General features: G+C 36.7%; 1 protein-coding gene and 1 long non-coding RNA gene across 10 annotated transcripts in view; one reads left to right on the forward strand and one right to left on the reverse strand.

Moving 5' to 3' along the window:
* LOC135208454 (uncharacterized) overlaps nucleotides 1–21,183 on the forward strand; it is a 185,865-nt gene that overhangs the window by 105,134 nt on the left and 59,548 nt on the right. The window lies entirely within an intron of this gene.
* LOC135208453 (protein big brother-like) overlaps nucleotides 1–21,183 on the reverse strand; it is a 164,487-nt gene that overhangs the window by 59,059 nt on the left and 84,245 nt on the right. The window lies entirely within an intron of this gene.

Genomic DNA, 21,183 nt, shown 5'->3' on the forward strand with positions numbered 1-21,183 from the left:
AGTTACGCGATTTCTCAAGGCAATGGAACTAACACCGTAGCAAATATATGGGGGCCGGCCAAATTTTTCCTTGCGTTGGATCGCTCGCAACTTTGGGCTGGTCACCGGATGAAGGAATAAAGTTCAGCACAGTTACTGTTTGGCTAACTAATACTGAAGTTGAGCGTGTAAGACGATTAGGTAAAAGAATCCAAGACTTTTTATGTCCGACAAATTAGATATATGAAAGGATGGACAATGACACTGCCAAATTTCTGGAATATAGATGTGATGTATATTACCATTAATCAGATCTTTAGAAAGGAAAGTGCACACTATCAAGAGCCATTACTGGCAGTTTTATTACCTCCTGAAAGCTATTAACTACAGAGCTCCGTTCAGGCCAAAGAGTCTTGTTTCTGTAAGTAATTACCTTAAATGATATACAAAATATCTTCATAACTTTATTGAGACTTAGTCATTGTGCCGACAAATCAAAGAATTACATGCCTTGCGAGACAAGGCTATACTAAATTACTATTAAGTGGCCAGCGCAGTCTGCCTGGCAACTGTGATATCAATGAAACATAAAAGGATACATATAAAAGAAAAATCAGGGTCTCCTGCGAAACATAATGCTTGGCATCCAAAGGACACCTTCTGCAAAGCAACCATTTTTAAGAGGAAGGAAACTGGAAACTCCTGGAATGGAGGGTCTTCTATGCAGCTGTTACTTTGGAATGTTTGTTTGTTTATATGGTGCTTTTACGTTGCATGGAACCAGTGGTTATTCAGCAACGGGACCAACAGCTTTACGTGACTTCCGAACCACGTCGAGAGTGAACTTCTATCACCAGAAATACACATCTCTCATCCCTCAATGGAATGGCCGAGAATCGAACCCGCGACCACCGAGGTGGCACGCTAATACCATAGCAACCACGCCGCTGAGGCGCTTTTACTTTGGAATGAAAGGATTCAATGTAAAGATAAGACGAGAGGAGTGCAACAGTTAAAGGCGAGGTCGGCAGAAACAAACAAGACGGAAAAGCGTCTTCATGCTTGAATTTTGCGCCTTCTGGCGTCGAATAAAAATAGATAATCTAATGAATAGCTACCTTCGATTTGTTATCTTTTATATTTAATGGTGATAAATGTTTCAAGTCATCTTTATAGGCCTTTCAAAGAATATGACGACCACACACTTACGCAGTTACCTACGCTCAAGTACCGCCACATTACTGTACATAAAGATTTTACTTCTGAATTATTCATTTCAATATATATATAGTCAAATAATCAGGGAATTTAAAATTTGCAACAGATCATAAACCTGAATATCCAAGGGCGCAAACAATATCATACGGATCCTCTCGCCTAGTGTGTTGTCTCTAAAAACAGTTGTATCTTGATAAAATAGGAATTAAGAGTTACTATAATATCAAAGTATATCTGTGCAGGTTTCGTACGCGTACGCATGCGTGCTCTGCGTTGTTAACCACTTTTTCCCTTCGCTCCCCAATTTGTCTCAACACAGAGGGACCGAGGGTACTTTGGGGAAATGCATCCGCTTCGATTTTTGTTGTTCCTGGAAGGGAATCATGAGCGGCATCTTCAAAGGGGCGAAGAAGAAGCCAGCGGCAGCGGCAGCAGTAAAATCATAAAAGCGGCGAGTTACAAGGAACAGTAGGTTTCTCACGTTCCGCTCAGGTCATGAGGTGTTGCTAAGGATGTTGGCGGCAGCTCTGCTGCATCGACGACGGTTCTCTCTCTCTCTCTCTCAAGATTAGTCTCATTCCCTCCCTCTCTGATGTTTATCATCTCTCTCTCTCTCTCTGTAATTTACCCCAGACAACTGAAGCCTGTGTGTTTCTCAGTCTCTGTATGTCTGTCTGTCTGTCTGTCTCATGCCTGCCAGAGCGTTTTAACATCATCCACGCCAACCGTCCCTCATAAAATCAGCCGTTCCTAAAACCCTCATAAAATTACACTTGTACTTACGTCGTTCACGTGCGCTTACCTATTGTTAACTTTTCTGTGCAAGGTAATTAGTAGATGGCATGGGCGAAGGGGCTCTCTTGCACCGGCTTAGCGATTCTTTGCTCAAAATACTTATTTTTATTATTATTTTTTTTTTTTAGGGTCCTGCGTCTTCAAAGCCATTCGCCTTTTCATTTAGTGTCATTTCAGACTTTTATGGGTTCGGCTTCGAGATTTCAACAATTTCTTTATTCATGTTTTGGCAACATTTTCATTTTAAGATTTTGATAACACTGCCCGGGATTGACTGGCTTTTTCAAGATGAAGTCAATATTAACGTTGCTTAATCATTTGCGTGGTCACGGTTTGAGTTAAGTATCTGGTAACCAGTCAACTCGAGTATACTTGCAATGGCGGCGTATGATTAAGACTGTGAATATGATGAGGCCAGTATTTTTAATCCGGTAGTTCTAGTAAAGACCAAATGACACATACATACACACACACACACGACTTTAGTCTTGATACCGCTAGTGGCGACATGCGTTCGCGTGACACTGCCATCGGAATTGTAAAGTTTATTTTGGCTCTATATCAAGCTGGCGTCACAACAACGAAGGCCATAGAATTTAGAATCGTTAGAGCAACTCCAAGACAAGAACAGTTTGACAGTCAGCTAACGGAGACTGGATGCTGTGAGAACGGGCAAGTCGATACTGATTCCGAAAGAATCGCTCCATTTGAGAACTTTTGCTGAACAGTTCGGTCATCACGTTGTGCTGAATACCACCAGTTTGCCATCAATTGATATTGCATCATGCTCGCCATGAAATATGGGGTATTACTATAATGATGATAATGTACTGATTTTTTTTTCTATGTTTTGTGCAATTTGATATCGTTCTCAAGTTTTTTCTGTGAATTCTTCTGGTTTTCTGCTTGGCATTGAGAGAAATCCTAAACTAATTATAATATATATATCTATATCTTATTATTAATATACGTATCGATATCTATATATTTCTTTATTTATTTTGTTTCTGTGCGTATCGCTCTCTCTCCCTCTCTCTCTCTCTCGATCGTCTCTCTCTCTCGGCGTCCTCTCTCTCTCTCTCTCTCTCTCTTATATATATATATATATATATATATATATATATATATATATATATATATATATATGTATATATGTATACAATTTGAGAGAAAGAGAGATAACAGAATTACGTATATATACTTATAAATTAAAAATACACGTGCTGTATATGTATAGATACATACAGACATACGTAGAAAGGGTAGACATAAGATTTATCAACCAATACAGTAGGCACCAACTTGTAAAGAAAGAAAAGATGTTGTTAGAGTGGTGAAACCTTGTGAAGCTAATAATTTACTTCCTCGAGCATTTGAGGAAATCTGATCGTTATTGGATGACATATCTGTAATACATGCAAGAATTTCATTGCATCATACCCTGCTCTTTGTAAAGTTTGCTCTGCTTTTTGGTTGGGCGACAACACCGGTTCGTAGGGCAAAGATTCAACAATATTCTCCGCTGAACAGCTAATTCAGTTAAGTTCAAGAAGTGGAAAGAAGTAAGGAAGCCTAATTGCTCATATTTGCCCGTTCATATTATATTTGTTTAGCTGAACACGCAACCTCGCAACACACATTTATTGAACTTGTTCCTCAAAGTTTCCTCCTTTGATGCCATTTAAAAATATCTTCCCAAGAAAAGTGCTTATTCAGCCCAACGACATATAATTTTCTCAAAATATAACAACACAAGCGGCTGGGAAAAAAATCAAAGAGAGAACCTTTTATATAAATACTAATACAAATATACATGAATCATACACGTACACATACATTCACAAACACGCACACACATTTATATATATATATATATATATATATATATATATATATATATATATATATATATATATATATATATATATATGAGTGTATGTATATGTTAGTATTATAAAAGGTTCTCTAACTGAAAAGGACGCAGAGAACATACAAACGATCCAGCCAAGCGTATCCTTCACGATAAATTGTATGCCAAAGAAGTGATAGATGGGCAGGTTTTTCCGGTTATGCTACTGATCTACTTGGTAATCCTTCAGCATCTTCCGAATGTACTCTCCGCTGTGTAATTTCAAGAGTTATTTCTCCAGCAGGGTAAAAAGACGTTTACAGGGAATGTAACTGCTAATTTGAACACTATAAACTTTTTAATTTGGTATGTGGTTTTTAATGATGTTTCCGCTGATTTTATGCGTAAAGCGTTCATATTTTATGTGCAGGTTGATGTAAATTGCATGTCGAGTGTTCATTTACTTTTTGTGATAGAGAAAAACTATTGGCTCTCTCTCTCTCTCTCTCTCTCTCTCTCTCTCTCTCTCTCCAATGTTTATTTCTTTCTGGAAAATATGTCCTTATCCATCAACTACTTAACTACAAGTCCTTAGTATTGAACCGGTAATTAAGACTATGAGTTTGATACGTCTAGTGAAAGTTTTTATTGGACGTACCCAGAATCACCGGAATGTGCTGTAGGTACTGAAATCCTTTGCACCCATTTTTTATTTTGTCTTATGTAATTTGAGTTCTTTTAATAGTAATAAACTTTTTTTATTCTGACCTTCAAGTTTTTGTTTTTAAGTCTTTGTTACTGAAAGATTCTACTGGTCGACTAAGACTCGGGTTATTCTTAGCTACTGGTTTCTCTTAACAATGCAGTGTACAGACAGCAGGCGATCTCTTAGAACCATTAGTTTGAGTTAAAATTGGGTGTTCAAGAAAGATATATGAACTTAAAATGTAATAGATAAAATGCAGTGTTTTTGTATGGTTTTTCCCAGCCGCTTTCGTTGTCATATTTCGAGAAATTTATGTCGTGTAGCTGAATGAACCAACCCTTCTTAAGAAGATTTATTAATAACATCAAAGAAGGAAACTGTTTTGGAACAAGTTCACTTCAATTAACAATTATTCTCTGACTTTGAGGATTAGGAAATGTCAATTTTCGAATTTTAGAGTCGTGAAATACTGATATTATCTCCGCATCTCTTAAACTAATAATAGCTTGGACTTTTCTGCAAGGTAATTTTTAATAGCTTTATTAGTCTTATTTTTTATGAGATTAATGAGATGCAGCGAAGTATTTTTTTGCTGCTTTCATCATACGCGTCTCTGTAAAATTATAGATCCGGAAGACTAAAGAAAATTGGACCAAGATTTTTTTCTTTTCATTGCGATTAGTTCATAAGGTAATTTTCATTTTTTTTTTTTTGTCGCCCAGTTATGTAATGAGAGCGGATGAAGAAGTTTGACATTATTTTCTAAATTAACGAATAAATTCATAAAAGAAGAGTAACTTCGTTATAGGGATGAAAATTGAGTGAAGGACGCATACGTACGGTTATCTTTTTCTTTTATTATTTTTGAACAGGATCGAGTTAAAGTTATTACACTAGTCTTGCCAGAGGTACTTTTGTTGTCCTGGAACCTGTATACGTTGTTCATAAAAGAATAAATACGAGAATAAATAAGTTGTGACTCCAAATTTGTCAAGAGATCAATCAAGCAATTAATGATACCTTAACATAAAATATAATACCGAGAGGAAGGTCAGGGATGTAGAGTTTGAAGCAGACGGGAATAATGATAGCGATATAAGCAATCTGAAGATAGACGGTTCAAAAGAGAACAAACAGTGCTGATCGTCTGGAATAAAAGGACAAGCAAAGCTGTCAGTTTCATCCCCTATTGACTAGCAACTAAGGTCATTTTCTCGCTAGGAAATTCATTGTAAATGATGACGAGTAGCAACTCCGTTGACTGCTCAATAGGATCCTGGGATTTCTTTTGGAGAACAGAGGGGGATTACTGATGAGGGCATATAGTTCAGAATTGTAGAACACTGAATAGCTGACTATACCTATGTGTGCATGGGTTTCCGTTTCTATATTTATCTGCGAGAGAAAGCAAGAACATTTAGATGTATCCACATCTTTGGCGATTTGGATGTGTTTGTACCTTGGTATACAACTACATTTGATACATTATAAATATATACATGTGTGTGTGCGTGTGCGCGCGTGTGCGTGCATTTGCACAAAAATGTTTGTGCCCGCGTGAGTCTGACATATCCTGAAATAAGCAGCCACTCCCTGAATTATAAGAAAAATGCGTTCTGAGAAGCTCCTGAGTAATTTCCTGAAGAAACTAATTAAAAGTTTTTTCAGTCTGAAAATTAACGCCCGGCGTGATATTAGCTTATACGTACATCAGTATTGAGCCATCTTGTACGAGAGAGAGAGAGAGAGAGAGAGAGAGAGAGAGAGAGAGAGAGAGAGAGAGAGAGAGAGAGAGAGAGAGGCGATGACGCCTTTAGAATTTTCGAAGTTAGCGCCTGAGTTGAAGCCAAAATCAGTAAAAGAGCCGTTTTGGAAGATTTACTCAGGAGCCGTAAATGTCTTTTTCTGACAAAGAACGAGTTTTCAACAAGGGAGGCACCTGTTTTACTTAATGAATATGTCATGTTAACTTTATAATTATGTTTTATAGCCGTGTGCGTCATTAACATGTGAGATAGAGCAATTTCTTATTCGCCCTTTGCCATTTGATGACTGCTCTCGTAGAGACGCTTGCACGCACCATTTTCTGTGGTTTTGCGCATGCGTTTGCACGTTCGCTCACAAGGTTTATCTGATGCAGTTGTAAATATGCTCTAAATCTTCTAAAAGAAATAACAGAGAGAGAGAGAGAGAGAGAGAGAGAGAGAGAGAGAGGTGGGTGGTGGCGGGTATTTCTGTTGCCCAGGGCGCAAGAGCAGGTGGCATGTTCATGTTCCTGTGTATATACGTAGTAATAACATCACCGACCTAATCTGGTTTTGGAATATGACGTCGGAGGGGTCATCATCGTGTCTCATTATGTTCCTCAAGTGTCTCTTGCGACCAGAATTAATTTCTAGAAATTACAGATGTGCTTCCAGCTATGAAGATGTCACAGGGCCTGCTGTTGTGAGTGGGGGTGTATCACCGGAGTCTGCCCTGCCCGACCCTGACAAATAATGTAGCAAGGTAGAAGATAGATGGAAGGAACAGGCGGAGACCCACTACACGGGGCCCTCTGGGTTCTCCCTTTTTTGTCTTTTTTATTTTTTTTATTTATTTCTTCTTTCCCACAACAGAAGGACAGAAATGAAAAACAAGAGGTAGCTCCCTTTACACATCTGTACTCGTAAATCTTGGACCTATGAGAATGGCGACTTATTTACATATATATTAGTGTTTGCAATTGTTGTGAATGATAGAAGAGCTCTCTCTCTCTCTCTCTCTCTCTCTCTCTCTCTCTCAGGAACGAGCTATTACTGCATGTTAAATACTACCTGCGGTACCTCAAATGAAAGCGTCAACAAATTTCAAAGAAGTATTTTTTTTTTCATTGTTTCCTGTGGGCTCATTTGTTACTTGCGCTTTTGTCCAGGTTAGTCTTCATCTTTCTTTTTTTAATAATTTCACAATCTTTCTTTTTAACGGCATTATTACTAAAGCTTATAATTAACGACGCCCATCGTATGAGTGAAGATGACAGTTGGGTCATTTTTTCTCAACAAAGAATCTCACGAATTCAGTCGCTTCTGACACAAGTTTAGAGAATTCTGCAAGGAAGACCACATGCTAATATATAACATGTATATATATATGTATATATATACACATAAATACTATACATACATACAATACATAACAATACATATATATATATATATATATTATATATATATATATATATATATATATATAAATATTATGCAATATTATAATGCCTGCCTCTTTAAGAGAATCTCCAGTCATGGGATTTTCTGATTTATAAGCGTTTGTCCCGTTACAAGCCATAATCTTTAGACTTTTATTTTTAATTAATAGTGACTGATGTAGTTGGTATAAGGAATTTTTGTTTGGAATTTTCTCTCCATCACTTAAACGTTTATGTTTAAAGCATCTTGCTAAATGTACTTGCATTTCTTAGCCAGTTCTTCCTACCAGACAGGCAACCTTCAAGGCTTTGTTAGACATTAGTCTTGTGAACATATGACTACCCAATGCATACAAAAACCTTTACTCATACCACGATTAAAGACAGGAGGGCATTTATAGGTAAATTTTATCCAACTTGGGTGAAACTCATTCTTTAGTCTGAATAGTCCAAGTTCAAGGAGAAGAGAGTGTAATGTGCCGCCTTGAAATATCATATGATTTTCGCATCTAAACCAAATATGATTTTCATCAAATTCGTCCCATTAATTCATATTTGCTTTCAGTCGCTACAAAAACCTTGGCTCTCAAGTTAACCGAGATACCTTTTGATGATATTGTTTGAAGTAATGTGTTTAAATAATCAAAATGAATTTTTAGATATTTTTTTTCTTCCTTCGCTTTTATTATTCATCTATGAAAAAAGACGAGGAACAAGTTTGGTGTAATTGATTTTCCTAACTCGTTTACCTTAGACTAAGCTTTATAGTTTTCTTTACTGGGATTTATTTCCCACTGATGCGTTGTCGATTAAAATCTAATAAATGATGTTGAGGAATTCGCTAGTTGAGTTTCCAGAACAAAAGAATTCTCTCTCTCTCTCTCTCTCTCTCTCTCTCTCTCTCTCTCTCTCTCTCTCTCTCTCTCTCTCTCTCTCTTCAGATTTTACTCTGAAAGCTTCCTCTCCAGAAGCGATGCATACCATAAATTGTCTTCTTTTACAGTAAGTACTATAATTCATATCTTCCTTTGATCTACTTAAGAATTTCCCGTTTTGAATCTTATTCTTAAATTTTTGGGAATTTTCAGTCGTTCTTGGCTTACCTGTTTTATATTTATTTGTTCATCTTTTTAAATATAAAAGATCATAAGAATAGCCTTTTTTCACTATTCTCATAAAAATTTCGCATGTTATTTATAATAATATAAACTACAGTAATATTAAATTAATATAAACCTTGTGTTTGGATACAGTAGTTTAATTTTGTCTTCATAAAACGTAAGGGTTTTAAGAATTAACAGGTAGATAATTCGATTATTAATGCCCCGCCTATTTAAATAAATATAGATAGACTGACTAACAAACACATATTTGAGGTCAAAGTCAATGTTTGTCATTGTTTCTAAACCAGACCATGGTCCAAATCCATGACAGACAGACAGACAGACAGACAGACAGACAGACAGACAGACAGACAGACAGACAGACAGACAGACAGACAGACAGACAGACAGACAGACAGACGTTTCTTTGGCAAAGGGTCGTCAACAACATCACAAAAGTCTCATAAAAGCTAAATTGTCATTAGCATTGTCATTTAAATCACCTACTTATGAATTTGATGTTTTTAAGAATGCTTCCACGTGTGTGCTTATGTACAGCCTCAAAATTTCCTTTTAGAGGAAAAATATTATTCCTTATATTTATGAAGTGTTGATGGACGATCAAGGTAGGGAACGCACAAAAATACATTTTTAATAAATGATTGTTCGTGAATTTTTTTTAGTAAGGGGTTGGTCTGCTCGATTATGGATGAGTGAAACTCTTCTAAGCATTCATATGTATCGAATCTGGGAATAATGAGCTGATCTGGTCTGTGAAAGATGAGATTTGACTGTTGGCCTTTCCTTCGCGTATTCTGTTTTATTATACGGCCTTTAATAAGTGCTTATTCTTCCTTTACTCATACTCGGCCCTCTTCGCTGAAACTTTTGGAGGTTTCTCTTCAGTACGATAACCCCTCACTCTATATACAATGATATCTGTTATAATTATTCTCTCGCTTAATGTTTCTTAATATTTTTATTATTGCCAATATAGGAGACTGCATTAAATGGCTCAGTTGCAGTCATACGGGGATGAGAAAGTTCACCCTAGTTGAAATTCTCTTCACCTCTCCTCCACCAAAATCCTGCTTGCCTTCTAAATCGTATGAACAGCTACCCATTTCTAGTACTTCTACCTTCGTCTTTGGTTACCATTTCCCTCCATGCAACACTAATCACTAATCATAGAAGGCAGCTGACGTGAGGGTCTTGGAGCCCTTATGTTTGTGAGGGCATAACCTGGGATGTCGAGGACCATCTCCAATCAGCTGTTAAAATGATTCTCCTGACTCTTGGTGGTACCCTCATATACTTCATATTCTGTAGACTTTCAGCTGAGAGAACAAGAACAGGTACATCAATCATTACTAGCTTCTCTTTCTGCTGATACCCAAACCTCTTTTGAATCTGCTACTTGTCCCTGTAATTCTGTTGAAGCAATTAGAAAGATTGCTTCGTTTCCTAATGCAACGTCGTATCCAGGTCCAGTACCTTGCTGGCATGAAAAGAAAAAGCTGGTAATTTTTCTACACATTTCTCGATGATGTTAGTTAATACAACAAGAAGAGAAGATTCTCTCTCTTGTTTCTTGGTTGATTTATGGACTACTCTCTTCTTGGAACTTCTTTTTCTAAGATTGTTATTTATGTCTGAGGACATTAAGAAAATACTCGCTTTAGAGGGAGAGAGAGTTTATGTATACGCAAGTATGTGTAATTTGTGTGTATATTTATATGTATGCGAGTTTTTTATATCTGTGACCGTCCGTGTGTGTGTGTGTGTGTGTGTGTGTGTGTGTGTGTTGTGTGGGATAACAGGAAGATCCTTGAATAACCCGAGGCGTCTCCTCGACCGCACCATATGGCCGAGCCTTTTGTGTGTTGTCTTCGTCGTCGGCGTTGTAGTTTAAGAAGAAGCTTATGATTATCTTGGAGTACATGCAAGACCAGTTCAAAAAGTCATTAATGCTCAGGATTCATTAGCCGCTTGATTTGATATCAGCATTAGCACGCAGAGGAGAAAATCTCTCCCGTGGGTTAGGTTGAGACGCAAACATGATGTTGCTCAGGTTATGATGGACTTTTCGTGACTCCTTCTGAGCTGCTGGCGTTAAACTCCTGAGAGGACCTGGCATAAAGCTCTTAAGAGCAAATTGCTGCAAGAAATAATTCTATCCCTCGACTAATACCTGTCTGCGCCTGCACTGGATTGCCCGCTGGTTTCTCATGACCATTTCCGGGCATTTGTAAACATGGCGACCGAGAGGTCATGATCCGCTGATTCTGAAGTCTAATCAAATCTGTCGTGCTGTTTAAGCATCCTTCGGGTGCTCAATGATAAACTCCGCTTCGGGCGCATTATTTGACCGGTTATGCATTTCTTCCTAACAGGGTTCAGTGTCCTGAGTTCCAGTGACGATTTCGATCTGAAGTCGTCTTGCCTGAAACTGTCTAAGCAGACTTTCACAAGGAAATTTCACCTGTGACGTGACATTCGTGGATTAATTCCCATTTGCATTGTCTTAATAATTCCATATATTTCTGGACTTGAAATAATTCAGTATATATCGTGAACTTGAAATAATTACTGCATGTATGAGGATTTAATTACGTATTCAAAACTATTGAATGACAGTTATATTCTTATCAGTTCCTGTCCTATTTACATATGACTCATTTATTACTATTCTATCTTTTTATGATGTTTAATCCTGTTGATTGCTGTTCATTATTAAAGCATTGAGAAAAAATAGCATTGCAGTATTACATTTTGTTTTCCCGTCGTGCCCTGCTGCATTTTTCATCTTGAATTCGTCTGCCACCACAGAAAAGAATAAAGCTCTTGCGGTTATTAAGTTAGTGAGATCGTCAGGTGCCACCAACTACATGCTTTTAATTTGACAATTCAAACTTTGTGGATTAAATTGCAATAATAATCATGATTTATAGTACGTGAAAAACTAAGGAAAGGAATAGGCATTTTCTTGGGCATTTTTGGGGATGGGAAATATTCACTATCCTTAAAAATTACGCTATTATGCATTTTTTCGTATATTTTATCCTGCACCTTTGTTTGTAATATTTAAATTCAGAGTCTGTCCACTTGAAATAATATTCACATATTTTTGCTATGGGAAATAAAAGATTGATTATTGCAAAAAAAAATTAAAAAAAAGGTTCTGCAGACAAAGTCTGTTCCAGATTTCAGAACGGAAGAGAGAGAGAGAGAGAGAGAGAGAGAGAGAGAGAGAGAGAGAGAGAGAGCTAAATTGCGGACCCAGAAACTCACGAATTCCACTTCGCACCCATAGGTTGGGGAAGCATGACGTATTTGCCACGTCGTCGAAAAAGCGGTGGAGGAAAACGCCACCCTGTACTAGAAGAATCATCATTTTGGGACAGCAAGGACTGAGGACTGACTGCCTTTCGACACGGAGCTAAAGGAAGCTTCGAGTTGAGGAAGTCTCTCCGAATACTATTGGTACGAAGGGTTTCCCAGACGCATAAAAAGCCTCTTTTACAAATACTTAATTGAGATTTGATTACTAATTGAACGTAGTATGTCTTAGATGCCGATTTAGAAATGCCTTCTCTGTGATCTTCAAACAATAGACTGCTCTGTAGGTGTCTGACCTAAGGTATGTTATGGGCTGAATTTAAATGTTCCCAGACACTGAAGGGAAATTCAAGTCATGATGGAATTTTGTACCCTAGGCAGCCAAAGATCCCAATAGCACCTGTAGTTCCAGACAAACTGGGCCTCAGGCAGAATAAGCTTTGAGCAAAAGGTTAAGGAGAAATGTTGTACCTGAGAATGCCAAAATCATTCTTATAAGGATAAAATGAACAACGTTAATTATAGAGTAGAAATAGGCTATATGTGACAGAAAAGAGTTCCGTAAAAATACCGAGAAAAAAATTGATTGGTGTAACAGTATTTGATTTAAGGGGTAAAGCACAAATAGATGGAAAGCTGGGATGAGGTAAGGAGGGTGAATAAGACCAAATACCAAAGTAAATCCTGTCATGATTTTGACAATGTCTGAGCTAACACCATGACAGGATTTACTTTGGTATTTGGTCTTATTCACCCTCCTTACCTCATCCCAGCTTTCCATCTATTTGTGCTTTACCCCTTAAATCAAATACTGTTACACCAATCAATTTTTTTCTCGGTATTTTTACGGAACTCTTTTCTGTCACATATAGCCTATTTCTACTCTATAATTAACGTTGTTCATTTTATCCTTATAAGAATGATTTTGGCATTCTCAGGTACAACATTTCTCCTTAACCTTTTGCTCAAAGCTTATTCTGCCTGAGGCCCAGTTTGTCTGTGTACATATATATATATATATATATATATATATATATATATATATATGTGTGTGTGTGTGTGTGTACTATATATATATATATATATATCCTATATATATATATATATATATATATATATATATATATATACAGACAAACACAATCTCCCTTTTAGGAAGGGGTTTATGGGCCAACGGTGTCCAGCCTTTCCTAGTAGCCACCCATCCAGGTACTGACCAGACCCAAGTATGTACATGGAAAGGATGATATTTGCCGGTATCTTCATATTTCTTTCATAATTATTCATGTCTTGATCCGATCATGATTTTTTTTTTATCTTGCTCCTTTTTTTCTGCTGGATAAATTACTCCTCTTAAATCCAAGAGCAGGGTTTTGCGATTATAAATATCGTAAAGACCCCTGTCAGGGAAATGCAATGAATCCTTATTACGATCAGGTGCAAAAACTAGCTGGACGAGAGAGGCGCTAATATTTCTTAGCTGTTATATGCGATAGAAAATGCTTTATAGTTTAATGCTATTTAAATCTCTGCTTTGAGCCAACAGGTAGTTAAGACTATTAATTATGCTGCTGTCTTTAAAAATAAGTGATTGCAAAAAGGACGAATATGTATTCATTGTATGAATGAATGTATTATTACAGAGTTTAATAAAGTATTTCGTTTTCCACAGAATCTTAGTGACTAAAGTACTGACGACCGTAAAAATAACAGCTCTGACCAGGCAACAGGACTGCTGAAATCTACATGCAAATCGATGATGCTGATTTTAGCATAAGAACAAACATGCGAGAAGAAGAAGAAGAAAGCCAAGAACAATCATCCATTTTAGCTCTCCGTGGTTCGAGCGAGTACAGGCGCGCCAAAATCGATACTGCACTTGAGCCTTCGGGTCGTTTAGTTTCCGAAAGGCCGTTGCGTGATGGTCGCGTAAGGAGTGTGAGAATTGGAGGAACTTGGACATGCAAATTAGGCAAGTCGTTACTGAGTTTACTGCATTTATATAGGCCTCAAACACGCATCCAGGAAAGACTGAGAGAGAGAGAGAGAGAGAGAGAGAGAGAGAGAGAGAGAGAGAGATAGTTGCACAATTTGTCTCTCTCTCTCTCTCTCTCTCTCTCATCTCATCTCTCTCTCTCTCTCTACTATATTCATACATATATATATATATATATATATACGTATATATATATATATATATATATATATATATTATATATGACTCTTTTGGTACTTATACATACGTCACTTTGATGTTTACAAGTATTAAGTCACAAATACTGCTACTGGGTAATTCACTATATCTTCGGAATAACTTTTACTAAAGAGAAAGTTATAACTGATTAGTGTTTCGTCCACGGCAGGATTCAAACCATATTTGTGGATAATATAATATAATAATGTATATATATATATATATATATATATATATATATATATATATATGCATGCATGCATGCACGCACAGATATGTGTATGATATACACGACCACTCGTTTTATTATAAAATAACAATATCTATGACATCTTGCTATGAGACATATCTCTCTCTCTCTCTCTCTCTCAGTGGGTGATATCTCCGTCGTCGACCACCTGGGAGGAGACATTTTGTCTCCAGGTGTAATTGGCCTTAAAATATCGGGAAAGCGCTGCTATTTATGACGTAATGGCTCGGAACAATGAAACCCATTTCGGGACGTAAAGAACGACGAAGAGGCAGGTAACCCATGTTCTTTGACAGGTAGGTTACCTGCCCATGCTTATGGGACCTTTGACATGTGATTGCGAGGTAGGAAGGGTAAGGGAGCATTGTGGAATAGGAGGAATAAAGCGGGGGATCATGTGAGGAAAGACGATTTAAGGAAGGAGTGAATGGTCAAACCTTGGGCGGGTGACCACCGATGAATAACATTTCGGAGTCCCGATAAGGTCCTAAGAATCCAATAGGGTGTTCCTCATAGAATTTTATGCAATGGATTGAAAAACAATGGTGTATTTTGGAACTGTATTTTGATACCTATGCTTTTGGGTGTACATGAATTGAGGCTCTAACGTTAGAATATGAAAAGGGTTAATTTCATTTTGATAAACACTAAAACTAATTATGTATAGGGAGCAAAATCTGAACCTCATTATTGATGATGCCGTTGGTCTTCGTAATCACAATTTCAGTTATCATTTCAACTTGCCTCGCCCGTTGAAAAAAAAAAAAAAACTGCAGTGAGATTAAGTGCAATTGTTCAGCGTTTCTTACAGCATCAGGCTGATTTACGAAGCAAAAGAGAGAGAGACATTTTCTTGTAACTGACGCTCCAGGAATGTGAGAGATGCGGTTTTTGTGAAGCGAGCCATGTAAACATAATGACGGAACGCGTCTCCCTCATTGGTTTTCTGTGCCTTGTAGGGTTACTTACTTCAAAGAGACATTCCCCCTGTGGAGTGGAAACAGGAATGAGGATTCGATGCATTTGTTGCAGTTGTCATTTAGCTTGGCGTCAAAACACCAACGGCTACGGATGGCTGAAAGGTAAAAATCTAATGAATCTAGAGAGAAAGAGTCTCTCTCTCTCTCTCTCTCTCTCTCTCTCTCTCTCTCCTCTCTCTCTCTTGAGAAACCACTTTTGGCCTGCAATTGGCAGTGGGGGATAAGACACTCGGATAATAAATTTCCTGCTTTGAATGACAGTTTAGATCATTCAAGGCAGATACCACGTTGGAACGATAAGACTGAGTGCTGTCAAAGTTATGCTAATTAAGAAGGTGATCGTTTTCTTTGTGTATATTTTATCCAGTTTTTAAAGTCGCCTCTCCTCCATAAAGACAAGGGGGGAACAGGTATTGTAACTTTTTTTTTTTTCCACTTATTCCCATCTTTGTTCTGTCACTCGAGGTTCGAGGGATAGTGTTCTTTTTTTAGCCTTTTCCTATCTACCGATTAGCTATCCTGTTATATTCTCTCTCTCTCTCTCTCTCTCTCTCTCTCTCTCTCTCTCTCTCTCTCTCTGATTTATTTTCATTCATTGACTTTCTACTTCCATTATCGTACCCATGATGAAAGTAGTCGCTTTATTTACAATATTCGCGTAAATTATATTGCTGTATTGTTCTAGTCTTCCTTTTTGTTTTACCTCAGTTTATCTCTCAACGGATCCAGCGGTCTTCTAATTCCTGTTTTTCATTCCTCCTCCCGTCCGCCGGACCTGACGTCTCCCGTCGAAAACATCCGAAACAAAAGCAACAAAGGCACCTCAGGGGCCTCCGTCGAGCGTTTGAAAGTTCAGCAAAGGAAAAATAAAAAAAAAGGAAAACATTTTCTCACAGCAATTATTTCCGCAATAAGAACGTTACGTTGACGACAAAGATTTTAAATTGCGTTATGAAAGGCCACACAAGTAGGTCCACACACAAACAGTCTCTCTCTCTCTCTCTCTCTCTCTCTCTCTCTCTCCTCTCTCTCTCTCTCTTATCTTCATTCCCATTCGATTCCCGATCTTACTTTCGTCACAAATATTCTTTTCGATATTTGAATTTGCTGAAAAGAGTTAGTATTATATAACGTTTTTCCTGGGAAATTATGGCCGACGTGTTTGGTATTGACTAAAGCCCCTAGGGAAGCGTAGAACAGACGTTCTGTTGCGCGCCAACCCATGCCCACGCCCCTACCACGCCCATGGCACGCCCACTCTTCATGTAGCCTCCCCTTCACTTTTTCAAGCATTTTTTTTTCATTTTCCTCTCCTATTCAGACCTTGACAACATCACAAAATAGAACTACCTTGAATGTTTGAATGAAGTGTCAACGGCCTCTCTCTCTCTCTCTCTCTCTCTCTCTCTCTCTCTCTCTCTCTCTCTCTCTCTCTCTCTCAGGAAAAAGAACAATATGTTTTCCAGTCATTCCATTATCGTTACAGTTTCATTCAAATTTGTCGTTTACGAATGGTTAAACAGAGACATTTAATGACTAGTAATGACAGAATAGTGTCTAATCTATCCTTCTATTTATCTTAATGAAAGCGGGAAGAAAAGGAATCATTCTTCCTACAAGCAGTCCAAGACGAGTATCTTTTCAATGTCAAAAGATGCCCGATAGTGAAACGGGTTCAGACATATTACGTTAAACACCCTGAAGGAGGGAATTGTAAAATGACTGATGAGATATCGAATGAACTGGTGCATGATCTGTAACCGTAGTATCACAATTCCTAGGCTTCGATGTGGCTATCCGGAGAGAATTGTTCTTGAATATGAGAAAATTAAAGACAGAGTTGAAGATGTTGAACAGCTAGGTCGCAGGTGACCGAAGGGAATGGATGAATAGCTGAGGACCAAAGGACTCGGCACAGAATCTTCACCAAGTACTGCCTGCAGTGCTCCGTGCGAAGGTCACTGTGGGTGGTACTTCACTATGAATTGCGTAGCATGGGAAGGTCAGGAAGCTTAAACAAGCAGATTATGTTCACACCTTTTTTGTTTGCTCGAAAGCTGTTGCAATATGCCGATAATAAATTTCATTTTAAATATATTAGAGTTGTTCTCTGGGCATAAAAGCAGGTTTGTTATTCACGTCAATAATCCTCACTCGCACCGTTGCTCCTCAGATAGAAATGATCTCTTTCGTCTACTATTAGATGACCTGATGGATTCTATCCGATTTCAACAAGTAGTGGATCCTGTGTTTGTTATATATTCATTGGGCTTTGGTTGGCGTTTGCGCAAGTATGCATTTTTAGGGTGTTGTCCAGGCTCTCTCGGAGGTTAAATTCTAAATATTCTTTAAATTCTGGTACTTTGTTCAAATAAACTGTCAATGTATGTAATATATATATATATATATAATATATATATATATATATATTATCTATAAGGATATATATATATTATGCGTATGATATACAACGATACAACCTGTGTATATAATATATATTATATTATTATCATATTATAAAATATATATGCGTAATATATATACCGATACACCTGTTGTAGATTTAATATATATATCTTATATATAATAGATATAATATAGATATATATATACACATATATATATATATATATACATATACATGTGTATGATATACACGACATACAACCTGATTATTGAAGTGTGTTTATATATATATAGTATATATATATATATATATATATATATATATATATATAAATAAACACTTCAATAATCAGGTTGTATGTAAAGAACTATTTACGTATTTGTACGTTTTTATGTCAAAATTGAGCCAGTGACCTTTAACCCAGATTCCTAAATCCTTGAATTATATACATTTTATTCCTAAGTTCTAGAAGCTTGCTTTTTCATTCATTAATGTTTCGTTATTAATACAGTGTAGTTGTTAATATATGCATAATGTAACTAACAAGACAAATGCACAGGTGCGTATAGGCAGACAGACGGATAAAATGATAGTATAAAGAAAAGTACACAAATGTAAATGTATATACATACATGCGCACACGTGTGCGCTTGTACGTATAGTATATATTTACATTTGTGTACTTTTCTTTAAACTATCATTTTATCCGTCTGTCTGCCTATACGCACCTTTGCATTTGTCTTGTTAGTTACATTTTGCATATATTCACAACTACACTGTATTAATAACGAAACATTAATGAATGAAAAAGCAAGCTTCTAGAACTTAGGAATAAAATGTATATAATTCAAGGATTTAGGAATCTGGGTTAAAGGTCTATGGCTCAATTTTGACATAAAAACGTACAAATACGTAAATAGTTCTTTACATACAACCTGATTATTCAAGTGTAGATACCAACTCACGCAAGTATATGCCATCACATTCATAACCCTAAGCGCACGAATATGTAAGAGAGAGAGAGAGAGAGAGAGAGAAGAAGGGAGGAGAGGGGTGGCGATGGCGGGAGAAAGACCCGTGTTTTACCTTTGTGTGTGGATGTATGTAAGCGTGTGTATATTCATGCGACTTCTGACAGGAGGAAGGGCTACCTCGCAAAAAAGCTGTAAAATGTGGTAATTACACCGACAATAAAATTGATTGTTGGATAATAAAGATAGGTTTATAGTCAATAAAACTGGTGCTATATTTGTGTCAGGTTCTGCTTCTCTAACTCGCCTGTATTTATTTAGTCCCGTAGTTTTGTTCCGTTTATTATTATTTATGTATACTTTCTGTCGACGTAAATGGAAATATTAGAAAAAGTTCCTGAGTAAGGAACCTCATATGACCGAACGTTGTAAATAGAGAAGTTAGAAGTAATGAATATATCCAAAAATTAATGTAATGGTCATGTAAATAAAAACAGAAAACACCGAAGCTTTGTGAAAATGCGTGACTTTTCAGTTTGACAAAGTAGGAAAACGGCCAGTAGTTCTATTTCTTACTCGTAACTAAAGGATATTTTTTAAGAGGATTACTGAGAAGCGCTACTATCTGCATGATTTTATCATTCCTTTTTAAGTAAGATTAGAGTAAAATATAAGTTTTGAATTAAAATATACACGTGCACTCTCATTTTTACGCACGTTCCTATGATCATAAAACTTCGTTTTGATATAATTTATCGGAATTCGACGAATAAATGACAAAAAGGTATGAACTCATTTCAGATTTTTATTAATTTAATTTATTCATTTACCTTATTTTGTTTCTCCTTTCGTTCTACATGCTCAAAACACCAGCTCATTTCTTAGTCAGCGTATGTTTTTTTTATACAGAATTTCCTGAGAAGACTAACGGCTTTAATTGGTTTCTTATCATTTGCCCATTTAGCGAAATGAAGCAGAATTTTATTTAACGCTTTTCCTGTCATCTGTATATTGATTTATCTAATTCATGCGAGGTTTTTCCTTAGTTTGCGATATATTACATCAATATTATGTTCGGTTGAATCCTAGGTAAAACGTAGTTGCTCTATTTTACATCTATTTTATGTTCGTTTAAATCCTAGGTAAAACGTAGTACATGATTTCGTGCGTTCAATAGTGTTTATTATTTTATGACTTCGACAGCGCCGCTGAACAGGCTTAATTTATTTCCAGAGTTATCTTATATTTTATATGCCAATTTATGCATACGGTACCATTGACATACACTAACAAAGTAGTATAATAGCACGCAGTCTTCCACTGAGCAGTTCCCTAATATTTATCTTTACAGAATTTTAGCTTTTAAATGAAATTGACAAGTTTGATGATTCTGTATTTCCTCTTAAGTCTAAGATTTTACTACCTCTGCGAATTATTTTGATGGTTAGTGCATCTCTGATTTACTTTTCCTTTATATTATATCTGTACTCACTTTTGAAAACTCCAGGTAATCCTCAACTTCTGTGCATTCTCTGTTTGTGGAATTTATATATTTTTAACTGATATTGTAGTTACCATTTCTTTTTAACATTCTCAGGAAGAATAATTAAGTATACGTATTTGCAGTGAATAAAGACGTGAAGGTTTTTGATTTGCAATCTTAGTTAAGTCTTACTCCGTTCGAATGTAAGCAAACCATTATGTAAATATACAATCTTTGATATATTTAATGTTCATTCGAATACTGTATTAGTGAGATTTCTGTTCAGACAGATAGGGGCTTTAAATTGCTCTATAGAACTGGGTTTGTTGGCAGCATTTTTTTTTTCACCTGAGCCCCTATGTGCGATCTAAAAGCCCTGTATCTTGTGCTGAACAATACGCTGTTTTTTTTCATCTGTCCTGTTTGCCTGTGGTGTTTTCGCGTGGTAACACTGCGTCCCAGGCTGTAAATAGTTACGCTTTGTGTAAGTTTTAGGTAAATAAAAGAATATCTGGGTGTACGTTTGCAACTGAAAAGTGTTTTAATAATTTACTGTATGCGAATTACACCGTGAAGATTCGATATTGGATATTATTCAAAGCCCGGGACGCAGTGTTACCATACGCAATCACCACAGGCGGATGGACAGATGGAAAAAAAACAGAGTATAGTGGTTTGTATTGTTGTGCACAACACCAAATAATTTAGGCTTTCTCACCCGA

Source organism: Macrobrachium nipponense, chromosome 35 (assembly GCF_015104395.2).
Source record: "Macrobrachium nipponense isolate FS-2020 chromosome 35, ASM1510439v2, whole genome shotgun sequence".
Taxonomy (NCBI): Eukaryota; Metazoa; Arthropoda; class Malacostraca; order Decapoda; family Palaemonidae; genus Macrobrachium; species Macrobrachium nipponense.